The sequence below is a fragment of the Rana temporaria genome, chromosome 1 (assembly GCF_905171775.1).
Source record: "Rana temporaria chromosome 1, aRanTem1.1, whole genome shotgun sequence".
In the NCBI taxonomy this organism is placed as follows: domain Eukaryota; kingdom Metazoa; phylum Chordata; class Amphibia; order Anura; family Ranidae; genus Rana; species Rana temporaria.
In genome coordinates, this window is record NC_053489.1 from 482,188,900 (window position 1) to 482,207,995 (window position 19,096).

A 19,096-nucleotide genomic window follows, 5' to 3' on the forward strand; every position below is an offset into this window, starting at 1 on the left:
GTCAACAAAACAAGGAAAGCAAAAAATAAAGAAAAACACACAAACAAAAATAAATATAAAAAATAGAGACAGTAAACAGAATATGGTTTATGCTTTGGAAATAACAGAATAGACCCACAGACACAGGATTGAAATATTAGTCGCAACATATTGAGAAATATTTAGCAAAATAATGCAGCACAGACAAATATATCAAAGTGAACACCCTAAAAAAAACATACATTGACAAAAAAAAACCTTGATCAAAAACATATCTGTTTTGCAAAGACATTCTTGCCATCCGGCCCACACACACACAACCTGCCCTCTTTTCAGGGAAGCTAGAAACTGCTCTATACCAGCTTTATATAACATAGGCTTGTGTGCTAATGAGGAAATTGAAAACACATGGCCAGCCCATGAAACACAAAACTAAAGTTCAGTCTCTACATTGGGTGAACTTATAAGTGGATACACCTGTTAAGGATGTCTTTAAATTACTAACCCAAAAAACACGCTCTATGAGCATGCTCAGAGACATCCAAGTGCTGTTCACACACAAAAAGCAACATCAAAAAATCTAAGTCCCTGGGCATGCTCAGATCACCAGAAATGCAGAGGCAGAAACATAAACAAAGCTGCAATCGCGGCTGAAAGCATGAGATCGTGGGTTTTTTTCCCCCCGATCTCATGCTTTCCAGCCTGATGGACAGATGTGAGGTCTTATTGAATTATTACGTAAAAAAAAGGAAAAAAATAATAATAATAATTAAACGCCCCTGTCCCTAGTAGCTCGCACTCAGAAGCGAACACGCATATAAGTCCCGCCCACATATGTAAACGCCTTTCAAACCACACATCTGAGGTATTAATGCGTGCATTAGAGCGAGAGCAATCATTTTAGCACTCCTCTGTAACTCTAAACTGGTAACCTGTAAAAAGAAAAAAAACAAGCATCGCCTATGGAGATTTTTAAGTCCCGAAGTTTGGCGCCATTCCATGAGTGTGTGCAATATTAAAGCGTGACAAGTTAGGTATCTATTTACTCGGTGTAATATCATCTGTCACGTTATCACAAAAAATTGGGATAACTTTTCTGTTTTGTTATTTTTTAACCACTTCAGCCCCGGACCATATTGCTGGTCAATGACCGGGCCACTTTTTGCGATTCGGCACTGCAATGTTTTAACAGACAATTGCGCGGTCGTGCGATGTGGCTCCCAAACAAAATTGGCGTCCTTTTTTCCCCACAAATAGAGCTTTCTTTTGGTTGTATTTGATCACCTCTGCGGTTTTTATTTTTTGCGCTATAAACAAAAATAGAGCGACAACTTTGAAAAAAAAAAATATTTTTTACTTTTTCAGTTTAGGCCGATACGTATTCTTCTACATATTTTTGGTAAAAAAAAATTGCAATAAGCGTTTATTGATTGGTTTGCGCAAAAGTTATAGGGTCTACAAAATAGGGGATAGTTTTATGGCATTTTTAGTAATATTTTTTTTTTTTTACTAGTAATGGCGGCGATCAGCGATTTTTATCGGTGCTGCGACATTATTGCGGACACTTTTGACACATTTTTGGGACCATTGTCATTTTTATAGCGACCAGTGCTATACAAATGCATTGATTACTATAAAAATGCCACTGGCAGGGAAGGGGTTAACACTAGGGGGCGAGGAAGGGGTTAATTATGTTCCCTGGGTATGTTCTATCTGAAGGGGGGTGGGATTGACTTAGGGAAATGACAGATCGCGTTTCATACATTGTATGAACAGACGATCAGGCATTTGTCCCCCTGACAGGACTGGGAGCTGTGTGTTTACACACACAACTCCCGGTTCTCGCTCTGTAAAGAGCGATCGCGGGTGCACGGCAATGATCGCGCCCGCCGGGCACCCGCGTAGGGACCAGGGGCGAGCGGGGGACGCTGATCATGAAGGGAAACTCCACACCAAATTTAAAACAAAAAAACGGCGTGGGCTCCCCTCCAGTGGCACATCAGGCCCTTCGGTTTGGTATGGACTGCAAGGGGGAAAACCTACGCTGAAAAAAACATGTGGGGGTTCCCCCAAGATCCATACCAAACCCTTATCCGAGCACGCAGTCTGGTCGGACAGGAATGGGGGTGGGGACGAGCGAGTAGCCCCCCCCTCCTGAACCGTACCAAACCGCATGCCCTCAACATGGGGGAGTGTGTGCTTTGGGGCAGGATGGGCACTGCGCCCCCACCCCAAAGCACTCTTGTCCCCATGTCGATGGGGACAAGGGCCTCTTCCCGACAACCCTGGCTGTTGGTTGTCGGGGTCTGCGGGCGGGGGGCTTATCAGAATCTGGGATCCCCCTTTAATAAGGTGGCCCCCAGATACCGGCCCCCCACCCTATGTGAATGAGTATGGGGTACATCGTACCCCTACCCATTCACCTGGGGGAATAATGTAAAGTTAAAAAAAACACACTACACATATTTTTAAAATAATTTATTAGTCAGCTGGGGGGTCTTCCCCCTTTAAGCTCTTTTACATTTGGGGAGGCACCCAGTCTTTGTTTTCTGCAGGGGGCACCCCCTCCCCCCGGGGGCTTCACCGCTGTCTTCCGCCGGGGCCCCCACCCCCTTTAAGCTCTTTTACATTTGGGGGGCACCCGGTCTTCGTCGTTTTCTGCCGGGGGTGGGCCACCCCCCGGGCTTCTCCGCTGTCTTCCGCCGGGCTCCACCACGGGTGTGGTCTTCTCCTCCGCTGTCTTCTCTCCTCCCTCTTCTGCCAGGCCCCGCGTGGGCCCGGTCTTCTCTCTTCCCTCTTCTGCCGGGCCGCCCGGGCTTCTCTCTGCTGTCTTCTCAGTTCCCTCTTCTGCCTAGGCTCCACCGGGGGCTGGGGCTTCTCCGCTGTCTTGTTCCTTCTTCTCTTCCAGCGATGTTGACATGACGAGCTCTCCCGCTGTAATGCCGTCTGAGCGTTGCACAATGACTTATATAGGCATAGGGTATGGTCACCGGGTGATGCCACCCGGCGACCCCATACTTTGTGACATCACATTCCCGGGGCATGATGGGAATGTGATGTCACAAAGGGTGGGGTCGCCGGGTGGCATCACCCAGTGACCATGCCCTATGCCTCATACTCATTCTCATAGGGTGGGAGGCCGTTATCTGGGGGCCACCTTATTAAAGGAGACTCACAGATTCCGATAAGCCCCCGCCCGCATACCCCGACAACCAACAGCAAGGGTTGTCGGGAAGAGGCCCTTGTCCCTATCAACATGGGGACAAGAGTGCTTTGGGGTGGGGGCGCAGTGCCCCCCTGCCCCAAAGCACACACTCCCCCATTCCTGTCTGGCCAGACTGCATGCTCGGATAAGGGTTTGGTATGGATCTTGGGGGGAACCCCCACGCGTTTTTTTCAGCGTAGGTTTTCCCCCTTGCAGTCCATACCAAACCGAAGGGCCTGATGTGCCACTGGAGGGGAACCTACGCTGGTTTTTTGTCTGAAATTTGGGGCGGAGTTCCCCTTCAATGTCAGCGTAAGCTGAAAACGATTCGGGAATTCACGTGCGCTGCTTCAAGCCACGCAAAGGGAGCTACGCCGCTTGGTATTTACCAAGATTTTGCCGACGTAGTGAAGCAGCGTGCGTGAAACACCGTAATTGCTGCTCACGCATGCGCAGTACACAAATAAACCTCCCGGAGGTTTACCTGTACTTGCGGCGTACGCGCTCGTTTTCAGAAATACCACTTTCACTTTTAATTCGGGCCGTGAAAGTTAAACAAACACATGTCACTACACTTCCCCACATTTTTTTTTTCGGAGTTTCCACAAGCTGGAATACTGACGCTTTTTGTCAAAGTGACACACATGGAGGCACCCCAAAGTATCCTTTGTGTGAGACCCTAATAAAAAGATTATTTTTGAGGGACACACAGGTGCTCCTGAGTTCAGATGTGTAACCAGTAGGGATAAGCCGAACACCCCCCTGTTCGGTTTGCACCAGAACTTGCGAATACACCAAATGTTCGTGTGAACTTTAGAACCCTGTTAAAGCCTATGGGACTCCAACATTTGAAATCTAAAGTGCTAATTTTAAAGGCTAATATGCAAATTATTGTCCTAAAAAGTGTTTGGGGACCTGGGTCCTGCCCCAGGGGACATGTATCAATGCAAAAAAGTGAAACAATAAAAGTGAAATATTCCTTTAAATTTCATACCTAGGGGGGCTGTAAAGTATGCATGTGAAAAAGCGCATGTTCCCCGTACTTAGAACTGTCCCTGCACAAAGTGTCATTTCTGAAAGAAAAAAAGTCATTTAAAACCGGACTTGCGGCTATAATGAATTGTCGGCTCCCGGCAATTCAGAGAGGATTTATTCATTAAAAAAAAAAGCGTGGGGGTCCCCCCAAATTCAATTACCAGGCCCTTCAGGTCTGGTGTGGATTTTAAGGGGAACTCCACCCCAAATTTAGAGGTTTGAGATTGAGGAGCCAGATCTGAACATCTTCAGTCAGGTATAGTAGTTTACAACATATTTCTTGGCCTCAAATTATTATTGGTGGTTTAATGAGATGTTTTTTGAATCAAAATGAAATCTTGAAAACAAAAAAAAAAGTCGTGGGCAGAAATCATTGTGACAGGGATGCCAACTGCAGGGGTCAGAATGAGAGTCTGTTCAATTTACAAAAAAAAATGCAACAGTCATGAGCTTTAAAATGTGTGTGATTGATGAAGCAAAAAAGAAAACCATGTCCCTTTTTTATACACAGGAAGAGCTCAGCCAAGAGGAGGAGGAGGCTCCAGAATGTGACAGCCAGGAGGAGGAAGGGGTGAGTGGCAGACAGGAGGAGGCTGGGCCAAGTGGCAGTCAGCAGGTGCCCAGGCCCAGTGGCAGCACTGAATCACAGGTGCCTCCCCTCCAAATGCGCCCAAAAAGACAGAGGCGCATTTCACAGCTGGAGGAGGAGTCTCTGCAGGTCATTAGGGAGGCAGCTGCAATTATGAAAGCCCCCCTTTTGGCTAAGACCAAGTGTAGTTTCTGCCTTGGTCTTGGCCTTTAGGTAATGACCGGTGCCAGTTCCTCTAGGCCTTGGGGTGTTTCCTTAATTGGTGCACCCCATGCTGCTATTGGGAGGAACGCCACCGGGAGTGAACGAGTCGTGATCGCCTCTCCCTACCATCCTTGTGGTGGCAGTGGGATTGGTGGGCGTGATGGTTGGGCCTCCGAGCGCTCCCAACACTTTAAGGCTGGCAGTGGCCGAGCCTAAGCGTGACGCTGTAGGTTTGCACTTTGTTCAGAAGCGTTTGATCAAAGAGCTTTTTGGGATGCCGAGAGAAAGCATTTTTTGCGTGCAGTGTTTCCCCACCACCGGATTGTATGACGTTACTTTCTGGAAGAAGGAAGATCTGCAGACATGCCTGCTTTGGAAGGGGGAGAAGGAAGGCCATGAAATGTTGGAAGGGATCATGTTCCTGTCAAGTGAGACGACAGTGCGGCTCCCCATCACTGTACATATATACAACCCTTTTGTACAGGATGGGGAGATCGCTGCCTTTTTACTACGGTATTGCGAGTTAGTTTCTGCGGGCGTGAAACTGACAAATGTTTTTGGTACCTTTAATGGGCAGCGTAGATTCTGGGTCACCTTCCAGGCGGACAAGGAAGTGATCGGTGGCGTCCGGCACCCCCCTCAGTCCTTCTCCATTGGGCGAAACCGTGGTTATCTGTGGTACCCTGGCCAACCACTGTTCTGCTTTTCCTTTGGGCACTCCAAGGACCAGTGCTAGTCCGGGTTGGCTTGCCGCAACTGCTTCAAGCAGAGTCCACAACCGTGGTGGCAGAGATCAAGGTGGTGGAGGCTCCGGAAGCGGTTGTGGAGAGAAGGGCACTGACGTACGCAGATGTGGCCAGAGGTGGTCCTCCGGCTGCCGCGGTAAACCCCGAAGACCAGACAACAGGGCTACCTGAGGAAGTAGTGGTGCGGGCTGATGCCTGCCCACCTATGGAGTGTGAGCCAGGTCCCTCCCTTCTGGATGCCGTGGGGAGGAAGGGACCTCTTCTCTTCCCGAGAGGAGTGTCCCTGATAACCTCACGGCCGAGGGGGAGTTGGAGGAGAGCGGTATGGAGTCCGAGGACCCGGAGGCGGAAGGGATGGAAGTGGGGCAGCCTTCCTTAAAAAGGAAGATGGAGGGAGCTGCGGCCCCTACTTCCTCCCAGGACATTGGCTCCTTTCCAGACTCCCCAGACCCCGGGTCATTGGAAGCAGTTGTCGACTCGGACTCCTCACAAGCACCATCTTATGTGAGCACTGGTCAGGTGTCCAGCCTGCAGGAGGTGATGGGATACTGCAGACCCGGTCCTTCGGAGAAGGGGAAGGAGAAGGAGGAGAAGAAGACCGGAGGGGTAAGTGCTGGGTCAGAGGTAAGCCACCGAACCAGATCTGGGGAAAAGAAAAAAAAATCATGACGGGAGTATGATCCTTTTCTAATATTTTGTGGCCTTACGGGTGTCTTTCCTCAATTGCAGAAGTATTGGGATGGCATGTAGGCGGTCAGCGATTTTCAATATTCTATCTGGAATCGCTGCCGATTTTGTTTGCCTACAAGACTGCAATTTGAGGGACGCCCCCCACACCGGTAATGGACCCTGGGGGATGCGGTGTGGTCCTTCGGCCGAAGCAGGAATACGGGTGTGGGGATTCTGTTTAAGAATAAAAATATTACGATTTTGAGGAAGGTGGAGGTGGAGGTGGGGAGATGTTTGTGTGTTTTTTTTAGAATATGGGGGTGTTTGTTTTAAGTTGTTTTGTGTTTATGCACCTGTGGGAAAAAAAGGAAGGCTGGACCTGTGGGAGAAAATTACGTTTTTTTGGGGGGGGAGGGATCCGGTTATTGTGAGTGGGGATTTTAATTGTATTATACGTAGTGGGGATAGGTGTGGGGGTGGAAGTGGTGGTGGGGATGTTGAAAAATCTGGGATTGAGTGATGGGAGTGGGTGAAAGTGCAGACTAAGAGGTTTTTTTGTAAGAAAGGGCTGTGAGATTGCAAGGAAGGAGCGTGAGGTGTATGAATGGTGGCTGAAGAGGTTGGAATATTTGGAAGAATTGAGGGAATGGGGAGAGAATGTGGGGTGTGAATTAGTGGAAGCAAGAAGAAAGTTGAGAGCACTTATGGAACGGAGAGGGAGAGAGATTATGTCTCAAGCGAGGATGGTGGTGAAAGAGAAGGATGAGAAGTGTACACGATTTTTCTTTAAAAAGGTGTATGGTGGGAAGGTGGAGTTGTCAAGTGTGTTGGATGAGAATGGACAGGAAGTGAATGGGAAGGAGAGAGTGGGGGAAGAAGTTTGTAAGTTTTATGCAGATTTGTATAAGGAAAAGAAGAGGGATGCGAGAGTTGAGAAGGAAGTGTTGGAACAGGTGGAGATGTGTTTGGATTTGGATGATAAAAGTATGTTAGGGGAGAAAGAGAGTAAAGGTGAAGTTGATGAATGTCTTGGATGTATGAAGAAAGGTAAGACGCCTGGGTGTGATGGTTTGCCGGTTGAGTTTTATTGTACGTTTTGGGATGTGATTGGTGATTGTGTGTATGAGATGGTGATGAAAGTTTTGGAAGATGGGAGGATGCCTGAATCAATGTTGAAAAGTGTGATTGTTTTATTGTATAAGAAAGATGTATAAGAAAGATGACAAGCGTGAGTTGAAGAATTGGAGGCCTATATCGTTGTTGAATGTGGATTATAAGGTTGTGGCGAAGGTGTTGGCGAATAGGTGGCGTGCGGTGGTGGAGAAATTGGTGGGAGAGGAGCAAGTGTGTGCGGTGCCTGGGAGGTCGATTGCGGAAAGTTTGGTGAGTTTGAGGGATGTGTTATGGTTATGTAAGGAGAGGAAGCAGGAGGTGGCTGTGTTGGCTGTGTATTTTGAAAAAGCGTATGATAGAGTTTCGCATGAGTTTATGTTTAAAGTTCTAAAGAGAATGGGGATACCTGATTGGGTGAATTAAGTGTTTGTATAGAGGTATGGCAAGCAAGGTGTTGGTGAATGGGTGGCTGACCAATGACATAAACTATCAGGGCACCAATCCTTCTCTGTCCTCCAGAACGGCACAATCGCAGCTGTTAGCGCCGCGCGTGCACGCTATTGGCGTGCGCGTGCACGGTGTTGCGGGTGCGTGCACGGGCGCGCACTGACCCGCGGTCCGTCCGACCAATCAGAGCCCTGAAGCAGGCTATTTAAACCTCTCCCCTTCCTGTGGCTAGTTGCTGGCTTGTCACAGCGTTTTGTTTGGTGTATTCCTGGATCTTGGAAAACTTATCCTGTTTGTTCCTGATTACCTGACCTCGGCTCTGTTCCCCGGATTGCTGCTTTCTCCTAAACCTTGACCTCGGCTTGCTTACTGGACTGATTCATCTCACCTGCCCTTGACCTTTTGGCTTGAACTTTTGACTATCCTGCCTCTCCGTGCTTCCTTGACCACAGCCTGTTTTCCGGATTACCCTCTGCTTCGTCCGATCCTGGTTCCCGGACTTCCTGGATTTCCCCGGTGTGCTTCTCGGCTACTTCCAGCGGACTACTACCTGATTGGTCCTGTTCCACGCACCTGACCACCACCTTCCTATCGGTACCGGTGCCTCCTGGTGCGTCTTCCCCCCTGTCCTCACTCCAGGGGGCAGATCGCGCCAGGTTGCAAAGGGAGCCGCCCTCAGCATCTTGGCCTTGGTAAGTGTACTTCTGTTACTTCCTGATACAAACATTGGGTCAGGAGTGAGACAGGGATGCCCGTTATCGCCTGTTTTGTTTGTTTGTGTAATTGAACCGTTGTTGAGGATGTTGGCTAAGGATAAGTGTGTAAGAGGGGTGGAGGTTCCTGGGAGTGGTGGTAGAGTTTTGAAGGTGATTGGATATATGGATGATGTTACTGTGGTTTGCAAGGATATGATGGGGTTAAGAAGGGTGAAACTATTGATTGATATTTTTTGTATGGTGAGTGGTTTTTGTGTGAATATGGGGAAGAGTGAGTGCAAGTTGTTTGGGGTGTGGGGAACGGTTGAACAATGTGGTTGGAAGTTTTGTGCTGGAGGATTGAGGATTTTGGGTGTTAAGTTTGATGGAGATTTGTATGGGAGAGAGAGTTGGCAGGATGTTTTGGCAAGAGTGAAGAAGAAATTCTGGTCTTTAAGGACTCTATCGTTGGAAGGGAAAGTGTTGGTTGTGAAAGCTGTGTTGATTCCGATTTTGTTATTTTTGTATTACGTGTTTCCGGCGCCTGATAGAGTGATGAAGCAGATTGTGAGAGTGTGTTTTTCGTTTTTTTGGTCTTCAAGGATGGAGAAGTTGAAAAGAGAGAAAGTGATGAAAGGAGCAATGAATGGTGGGAAAGGTATGGTGAGTATTGAGAAGTTTCTGGTGGTGAAGTATGTAAGTATGTGTGTGAGATTAAGTGAGAAAGAGAATGTTGCAGGATGTATGGTGAGATATGCTGGTGGGAGTGTGTTGCGGAAACGTAAGTTGTGTGAGGTTGATTTGAGGAAGCTTGTATGTTTTTTTGCGCCTTGGTTTTATGTGAGGATTGATAGGTGTATGAGGAGGTATGGGTTGCAAGATGTGACGCGAGATAAATGGTGTGAAAGTAAGAAAACTATGCAGTTGTTGAAAGAGAGGGAGGAAGTGAAAGGAATAAGTGGTTTGAGAGTTGGTGAGTGTAAGAGAGTCTGTAAGAATGTGTGTTGTAAGGGAGTGGATAATAGGCAGAAAGATATTGCATTGATGGGGGTGCATGGGTGTTTGCCTACTAGGGAGTTTCAGAGAAGGAGAAGGTTTGTTGATAGTAAGGTGTGCCTGTGGAGTGGGTGTGGGGGGATTGAGAGAGTGATACATGTGTTTTGGGAGTGTCGGTATGCAAAGAAAATATGGAGTAGGATGGAGAAGATGGTGAAGGGATTGACTGGTGTGGATGTTCTAACATATGAGATGGTGTTGTATGGTTTGTGTGATTTAACGAGGAATGAGGAGAGGTTGTTGAAGATAGTGGTAAATTGTGTTAAGGAATGTTTGTGGGATGTGCGGAATATTTTTATTTTTAGACAAGAGATAGTTAAGGTGAAGGAGTGTGTGGCCATGGTCCGAGGAAGGATTTTTAATTATGTATATTTTGATTTTAAGAAATTGGGTGAGGGTGATACACGGAGGTTGTGGAAAGTAGATGAGTGGAAACAATGGTGTTTGTAATGTGTGTTTTTTCGGGATTATGTTGTTGTTGTTTTATTTTTTGGTAATTTAACCTTTTTATTTTTGTCTTTCAGGGTGAGTGCAGGTGGTGGTGAAGGGACAGTGTGGAGAAAGTGTATAGGAGTGATCTTTGTTTGTGTAGGGATAGGGTTGAGGGACAGTATATTGTAGGGGTAGTTTTGATATATTTTGATATTTTTGTGCTAATTGAGGGATGGAGGTTTTTTTTGTAAAATGTTTTTTTCTTGTTATCTTTATTATTGTTGTATTCTTGTTATTTGTTGTTGTTGTTGTTGTATGCTTTGTTTTTGTTATTTACCTTTTTGGGAGGGTTTTGTGGGAGGGTTTCGTGGAAGGGTTTTGGGATGGATGTGGGTGTTTTATGTAAATATTGTCAAAACCTTTTTGTATTATGTAAATATTGTCAAGTTTTTTGTTGTATTTCTTGTATTTAAATTTTTGTACAAAATATTATGAGATCTTGTTTTGTACATATGTTTTGTATCAATGTTACTATGTATTTTATCTGTGAAATTTTAAATAAAAGAATAAAAAAAAATGAGTGGGAGGGGATACTCTGCCCTCCTGCCTGTTTCTCACGTCCCGGCATGAGCCACTCCCATCACTACTCCTGCAGGGACAACTTTGACATTGCTTTGACTTGCAGTCACACAGATATGAACGGTACCCATTGAAAATCATAGTGTACAATTTGTCATGCAACTTTGCAGTCCCAAGTTGCAGGACAAGTCGCACAAGTGTGAAATGGGCCCTAAGCATTTTTTGGATATACTACTATGATAACAGCAGCCAGATTTCAACAGCAAGTATAAAATGAAACTTTCGGAGACAAAATATAAATATGTTACAGATTTGCTGCAGGGAATTATACTCTTATTAATGGAAGGAAAACTTTGAGAAAAGCATTAGACCCATTTAAGCCAGACATATAAGTTATACTGCATATTTTCAGACATAAGGTTTAAAAATTGTACAGAATCTCATCCTTTTTCATGAGAGACAATTTGGGGTGCAGAGATAGACACATTCCAACCATAAATGTTAAATGAACTCTTTCAAAAGCAGTTTATGAAAAAAAAAGATTGTAATGGTTAGCTGAATTGAATCACGCTCTTTATGATGTGAGGTGGTTTTGGAGTAGGCATATTTTAGCCAGAAATACTAAGTGAAATTTTATTTTTCCAGACGCATTATATGCAATTTGTACACATTAGAGATACAGATTCACATCCAATATCAACACTTTTTTACTTAAACCTTTAATAGAAGTGCAGGTTTTTAGGTTCATCCTGAAACAGTCAACAAGACAAACACACTACACTGTAATGGTACTGATGTGCTGCAATAAATAATATATATATTTTTTATTTAGGAGTCAACAATTTTAGAACAAGAGTATCTTCCCATACAACCATCTGAATAAAATGACACTGTAGTTTTTTCAGGCGACTGTCTACATCTAAAGACTATGTACTATCTAAAGTTATTTTTTAAGAACCTTATGCATAGAATCACATTTTTTTCTACTAGAATTAAATGTTAGAAGCTGAGAGATGTCAAATCCCAGCCCAAAATATTCTTTTGAACTGGTATATTTTTGGGTTCCAAAGTTATAAATCATATAGATTAGCAGCAGGGAAGCTATTATTATTATTATTATTTTTTTTTTACTTAGCAAACAATTCAAGAGGGAATGAGCATGAAAACTCCATCTGTCATTAGAAAAATTTAAGAAGAATAAAGTTTTTTGAAATAAAAGCTAAAATTTTAAGTACCATGAAGAAACCTTGGGCCAGATCCACAAAAGGGATACGACGGCGTATCTGCTGATACGCCGTCGTATCCCTGTTTCTAACTATGCGGCTGATTCATAGAATCAGTTACGCATAGCTAGTCCTAAGATCCGACAGGTGTAATGGACTTACACTGTCGGATCTTAGGATGCAGTACCGCGGCCGCCGCTGGGGGCATTTCTCGTCGTAATCCAGCATCGGGTATGCAAATTAGCACTTACGGAGATCCACAAAGCTTTTTCCCTTTGTGAAGTCGCCGTAAGTGTTAGTTTGCCGTCGCAAAGATAGGGCTACTTTTACAAAGTGTAAAGTTAGTACACCATGTAAAAGTATACCCGTCTTTCCCGCGTCGCTGTCAAATTTTTTTTAAATTTTTTTTTTTCCCGCCGCATCTCTTTTTTACACGTCGCGATTCACAAAACTCGGTGCAACGTAACTTCGCGCAAAGCACGTCGGGAAAATAGCGTTGGGAGCATGCGCAGTACGTCCGGTGCGGAGCGCGCCTAATTTAAATGGGACTCGCCCCATTTGAATTGGCCCGCCTTGCGCCGGACGGATTTAAGTTACACCGCTGAAAATTTCCAGGTAAGTGCTTTGTGGATCGGGCACTAACTTGTGTAATTTGTGGTGGTGTAACTTAAATCACAAAAGTTATGTTGCGCCCGCTGGTTGTGGATCTGGCCCATTATGTTGTGTCCATTTTGAATGACGATGTAATGTAAACATTAATGGTCGACACAGTAGTAACCCAGCCAAAAACATCTAAACAAAATTATATCTCTACACAGTGACAAATTACAAACCCTTATTGGGAGCTTGCTCACACGGGGGGGGGGGGGGTTCACACCCTTCGCATACAACTGCATAAACAAACAATTAATTCCTTTCCCTGAAGGCATTGAAGTAAAGAGGAGGTGGTGTTTTACTCCAGTTTTTGATCAGAGAGGAGGTGACCCCATGGTTGTGGCTTTGACATGATCCCAGATATCCTGCAGCAGGGTGTTATAGACTTCCTGTAATTTAGGAGGTCCACACATGGGGGTATGTGCACAACTACATTATCAGATGTGAAGGTGTTGGATTTTGAACGATGATGGTCTTCATGTCCAAAAAAAGATAAAATTCTTTGCAACTGTAAAAAATATACCAAAATATTGAGGTGTTTGTGGTACTAAAAGATCTTACAGAAATTCTAGTGCGGAGCACAGAGTGGCACCTGTAAAGAAAAAATTCCCAATCTTGCAATGTGAAACAGTTGCCAAAATATTGGGTTTTTGGTGTTAGTGGTGCTTAAACAATGTAACCCTACAGAAATATTAATACAGAGCACAGAGTTTCTTGCTAAAACATTTTTTTGCAACTTAGAAAAGGCTATGTAAAAATAAGATTTGTCAAATTAAAAGTGCCATTGTAACACACCCAGTATAAGATGATCATGGTGGCAGGCCTACAGCAGTGGCAGTAGATGTTAAGAGTGCCCAGCCAGCAATGTCAGAAGGAGGTTTTAATAGTGGAAAATATTTAACATAGTGTCTGCTACTTATTTTATATGTGCTCATGTTTTATTTTTTTGCCCTTTTTTTCTGAATGGAGGTCAGGGGAACTGTGTAGATATGGGTTTCTCCAATGGAGTTACATTATTTTGAATATGTTAAAGTGAAAATTGTGTTTTCTTAGAGAAAAAAAAGAATCCTGCTGTTCTGTAGCCCACTGAAAAGGACCATTACTTAAATACAATGTGCCAAGCAGTATGAGCAAAAAGTAGAGGTTGCCAAGCATCCTAGAGATGGAGATCCTAAATTAAAGGACAATTTATTATATTTGTAAAACACAAATTAAAACACATTGTTAAATAGAATGGCATTAGATGAGAGAGGTTTCAGAATGAACATAATCAGGAAGACAAACATTAACTTCTAATAATTTTATTCTAGTATTGATCTACTCAGCTAAATTCGAGCTGTGGGTGGCCCCAGATTGACAAAGTTCAATCTGAAAATCAAAGGAGTCATAACTGTCAGGGGAGATTCCGCCATCCATGCTGATTAGCGTGGATAGGGAAATCTATTGATTAACTGAGAGTTTAACAGGAGAAATCCTAATCTGTATACCTAGTTTAAAGAGGAAACTAGAAAAAAGGCACGGTATCAAAAAGATACATTATTAAAAAAAATTAGGGCACAGTAAAACAAGGGCGAAATAAAACAAGTGCAAAACAAAACATGAGCGCATATAAAATAAGTAGCAGAATATGTGCTGTAATATCAATTAATTGGGTAATTGCTTGTTCAGTATCACGTTGGGCTGGATTATCACTAGCATGCAGTATAGCAATATTGTCACCATATATTTATCTGTAAATACACAACTGATCTTTTTATGTGACTGGCGTCATAATTTCCACATAGAGCTTGAAGCATTAAAGAGGACTGTAAATGTCACTTATGAGGTGCAGTCTACAAATCTAGATGATATCACGTCATGGTACATTATCTAATACGGGACCTTTCGAAAGGAACAATCAAGGTCCTCACACATGATATGTCATATTCATGTAATTGATATGCAACCTGTGTCTGCAGGCTTTCAGTCACTGTGGCTCAATCTATTCAAGTCCTTGTTCGATAATAAAGAAAATTTACAGTATATTACCTTACTCCACTGTCCTCTCAATATTCCAATCTTTGCATCTATAAACAGATTAACAGCATCACCATGTTGTATCCAGAATCTATGTCCGTGGCAAATATGTAATCCACATAAAATACTTGCTACACACTGATGAAAGGTTGCTGGGATGGCATTATTTTATAATGTTTGGAGCTGCAACTTAGCTGCAAACAATCATTGGTTAGGTGCAAGACTATAGCCAATAAGGTGGTAGATGTGTTCAGTGTAGCTAATAACATGCCCTTCAACAACACTAAATTAACAGTCCAAGCACAACGGATGAGAAAGGTTCCTCACATAAGAGGGCAGATTTACCACAAAGGGTTGAAGAACATAATTTATCTACTTACATTTTTAACCACTTACCGACCGCCGCACGACTATATACGTCAGCACTTTGAAGAGAGATATCTCGGTAATGGCAGCAGCTGCTGCCATTACCAAGGTATCCATCTCTTCGGTAGGCGGTTTGGTTAACGATAATGGGGGTCTCTGCAGCGGAATCGCCACGAGATCAGTGAGGGAAAGATGGCCCCTACACGTCTCCATATCATAGCAGGGCAGAAGCGACGTCAAAACTTCACTTCCGCCCATAGCTCTTAAAGGGCTATTTTATTTTTGTAATTTCTTCAAATGACAATTTTAATTTTTATTTTTTTATTGCATTTTAGCCTAAATATGTTTTTTTCTATTACAAGGGATGTTTACATTCCTTGTAATAGGAATAAAAGTGACCCATTTAAAATCAAATAAATAAAATCAACTAAAATAAATAAGGAAAAAGTTTTTTTAAAGCGCCCCATCCCGACGAGCTTGCGCGCAGAAGCGAACGCATACATAAGCAGCGCCCGCATATGTAAACGGTGTTCAAACTATGTGAGATATCGCTGCGATCGTTAGAGTGGGAGCAATAATTCTAGACCTGGACCTCCTCTCTAACTCAAAACATGCAACCTGTAGAGTTTTTTAAATATTGCCTATGGAGATTTTTAAGAGTAAAAGTTTGACGCCATTCCACGAGCGGGCACAATTTTGAAGCGTGACATGTTGGGTATCAATTTACTCAGCGTAACATTATCTTTTACAATATAAAAAAAATTGGGCTAACTTTACTGTCTTATTTTTTTATTAAAAAAAGTTATTTTTTTTCCAAAAAAAGAGCGCTTGTAAGAGCGCTGCGCAAATACGGTGTGACAAAAAGTATTGCAATTACCGCCATTTTATTCTCTAGGGTGTTAGAAAAAATGTATAATGTTTTGGGTTCTAAGTAATTTTCTAGCAAAAAAATTGTTTTTAACTTGTAAACACAGAGGGCCATATTCTCAAACAAGTTACACCGGCGTATATGGAGATGCGCGGCGTAAGTGTAAAGATGCGCCGTCCTATCTATGCGCCGTAGTCACAGAACCAGATCCGCCAGAAATCAGGCTACTCCCGTCCGTCTTAACTAGTTTAAGTTTACGCAGCGTAGGCGTATATTTCAGCTGATGGCATCCTAGGCTGCCATAGAATTAGTATTCAAATATGCAAATGATGAAGATGCGCTGATTCCCGAACCTACGCGCGATCGGCTTAGGCTACGCGCTGTGCGCGTAAGACGATTGTCCGGCTGAAAGTTACCCCTTATAAAAGCTCGGTTAACTTTGCTCCAGACCTGAGTAAGTTAGCTTGAAAAAAGCAAATACAGCAGCACCATCCCGGACGAGCTGAGCAACCAAAATTATCGGACAACACATTCGTATGCCAACATGCCAGGGGCAGGCGTGGTCTTAGCACTGCTAGTGTGTGCAGAGGAAGAGGCACGTAGAAGGAGGAGGGCACGTAGGAGGGCACATGAGAGGATCTACCCACAGCGCATTAGCCTCTTTGGCATGGCTGATTTGGATGTGTATCACCCTTATAGATTCAGCCCTGATGCCATCCTGGAAATTACCAGAGCCCTGCAGAATGACATCAGCAGCCCAACACAACGATCCCATGCAGTGCAGCCACTGGTGAAGGTCCTGTCAACATTGCATTTTCTTGCCACAGGCTCTTTTCAAAGAACCAGTGGAGACGTGGCTGGGATATCCCAAACCAGCATGAGTAGATGCGTGCACCAAGTTGTCCCCGCAATACTCCGACGCATGTCGCACCACATAATCAGACCCACCCAGGAGGACATGCGGCTGAAGGCAATGAGAGATTTCTGCCTAATTGATGGTTTCCCACGCACTGTGGGTGCAATTGATTGTACCCATGTGGCAATACAGCCCCCCCACGAGACCGAGCACATATACCGCAACAGAAAACATTGGCATTCCATCAATGTCCAAGTGATCGTGGATGCACATGGCCTCATATGGCACGTCCGTGCAAAACACCCCGGATCCAGCCATGACAGCTTTATATTCCGGCAAAGTGACATCCCAAGACAATTTGAGCAGAATGTGTATGGGGACAGTTGGCTGGTTGGTAAGTGACATGGGTGTCAGGTATGACTGTCCCCCCCCCATGATGCAGACATCACGAGGGGCACATGCATGACTAACATCCTCCTGTCTTTTCCCTTCCAGGTGACTCTGCATATGCCCTGGGACCTCATATGATGACTCCATTCCGCAATCCGCAAACACCAGGAGAGAGAAGATATAACGAAGCACACGCACGCACCCGTGCAGTGGTTGAGCGAACATTTGGCATCCTTAAGTCACGCTTTCGATGCCTGGATAAGACTGGGGGTACCCTGCTGTATTCCCCCAACTTTGTGTGCCAAATCATCGCTGCATGTTGCGTGCTGCACAACTTCGCAGTGAGAAAGGGCCTGCAGATTGACCTACGTGAGGACCTGACCCCCCAACCACCATGTCCCCCCCTAACCGAGGCTTCCCCGTCTGCTGATGGTACAGCAGTCAGGAGATGTCTCGTGGAGCGAATCTTTGAACGTTAAACACACACATTAAACATGGCACACAGAAAATGCACGCATGCACACCACTGTGGTCCCTAACACACACCCCACATGCACAGAACATTGGATTAGACCAAAGTACACCGCACGGTACTAAGGAGCAGCAACGCCGCGTCAAGGCCCCAATGATGTTGCTGTCCATTCATACGTCATTCATACGGACCTGGGGAGAACTTATCACCAGCGCCCGAGGGTGACACCCCTTACTGGCAGGAATGTCACCACCCCACATTCACACACCATTCACACTGTACTCTGCAACACTGCCTGTGTGCAGCACCCAAAAATAAAAAAAGCTCTTAACCAGAGCAAATAATAAAAAAAGCTCTTAACCAGAGCAAATAATAAAAAAAGCTCTTAACCAGAGCAAATAAAGAATAAACAATCACTTGCCCCGGCGCGGGCTACGCCTGGTGCCCAGGTTCCTGGCCCTCACTTGCCTGGGGGGAGCTGGGGCATCAGGTGGAGGAACATCTCCAGGTGGAGGAACATCCCCAGGTGCCTCCCTGCCTGCCTGTCTGCCCTCCAAAGCCAGTGCTATGCGGGTGAGCAGTGACTCCTGGGTAGCTGTCTGGGCCTGAACAGCCATTCGCAGGCACCTGACCTCCCCCACAAGTTCTGCAGTTGTAGTCTGCAGCTCACCCAGGCTGGTGATTGTGGCTGCGCTGTTTCCAGCCACATCTTGGAGAGCATCCGGTACTGCTCCCGAGGAGGCCAGGCTGTCGGACAGGCGCCTCAACTCCACCACCATTTCCCCCATATGGCGGCTTTGCTGGTCCTGCTGCCTGGCCAGATTCTCATGCAGCATTTCTGCCGCACCCCTTGTCCTGTGGGTTGCCCTCCTGGGGGACAGGAGTGGCTGGGCCCCTTGCATAGGGTGAGGACCTTGAGGGGCTGGAGATGAGGGGGATGGGACGGGAGGGACTGGAGAGGGTGTTGGAGGACCCTGAGGGGCTGGAGATGCGGTGGCTTTGTGATGGTCCTGCCACCACATGCGACTCCTCCAAAAAAAGGAAGACCTCCTGCTCGCTGTGGACCACCTCTTCCTGGACCACCTCTTCCTGGACCACCTCTTCATGGACCTCCTCCTCAACAACCTCCTGCGCGGAGGACTGACCACTCCCCTCCACCAAGGCCTGTTGGCTTCCCAGGATGTCAGTCACAGAAGCAGACTGCTCAGTGGATGATGGTATGTGACGGCCACTGGCAGCATTGGATGGCCCCGCTTCATCCTGCTCACCTGTGGATGACACAAAACATTCACATGTTGGTGGACCCACACACTTGTCACATAACCCACCACTCCCACCACACATGCAACACACCAGATAGAAGATAAAACACACTTACCTGTCCTCATGGGTGGCTCACTTGAGTCATGGCCCTCCAGGCCCTCCACCTGCTCCCTCCGAAGGCAGCGGGCAATCACTTCCTCCTCTTCAGTGAGCCAGGTAGAACAGGGTGGCCCCCCTCC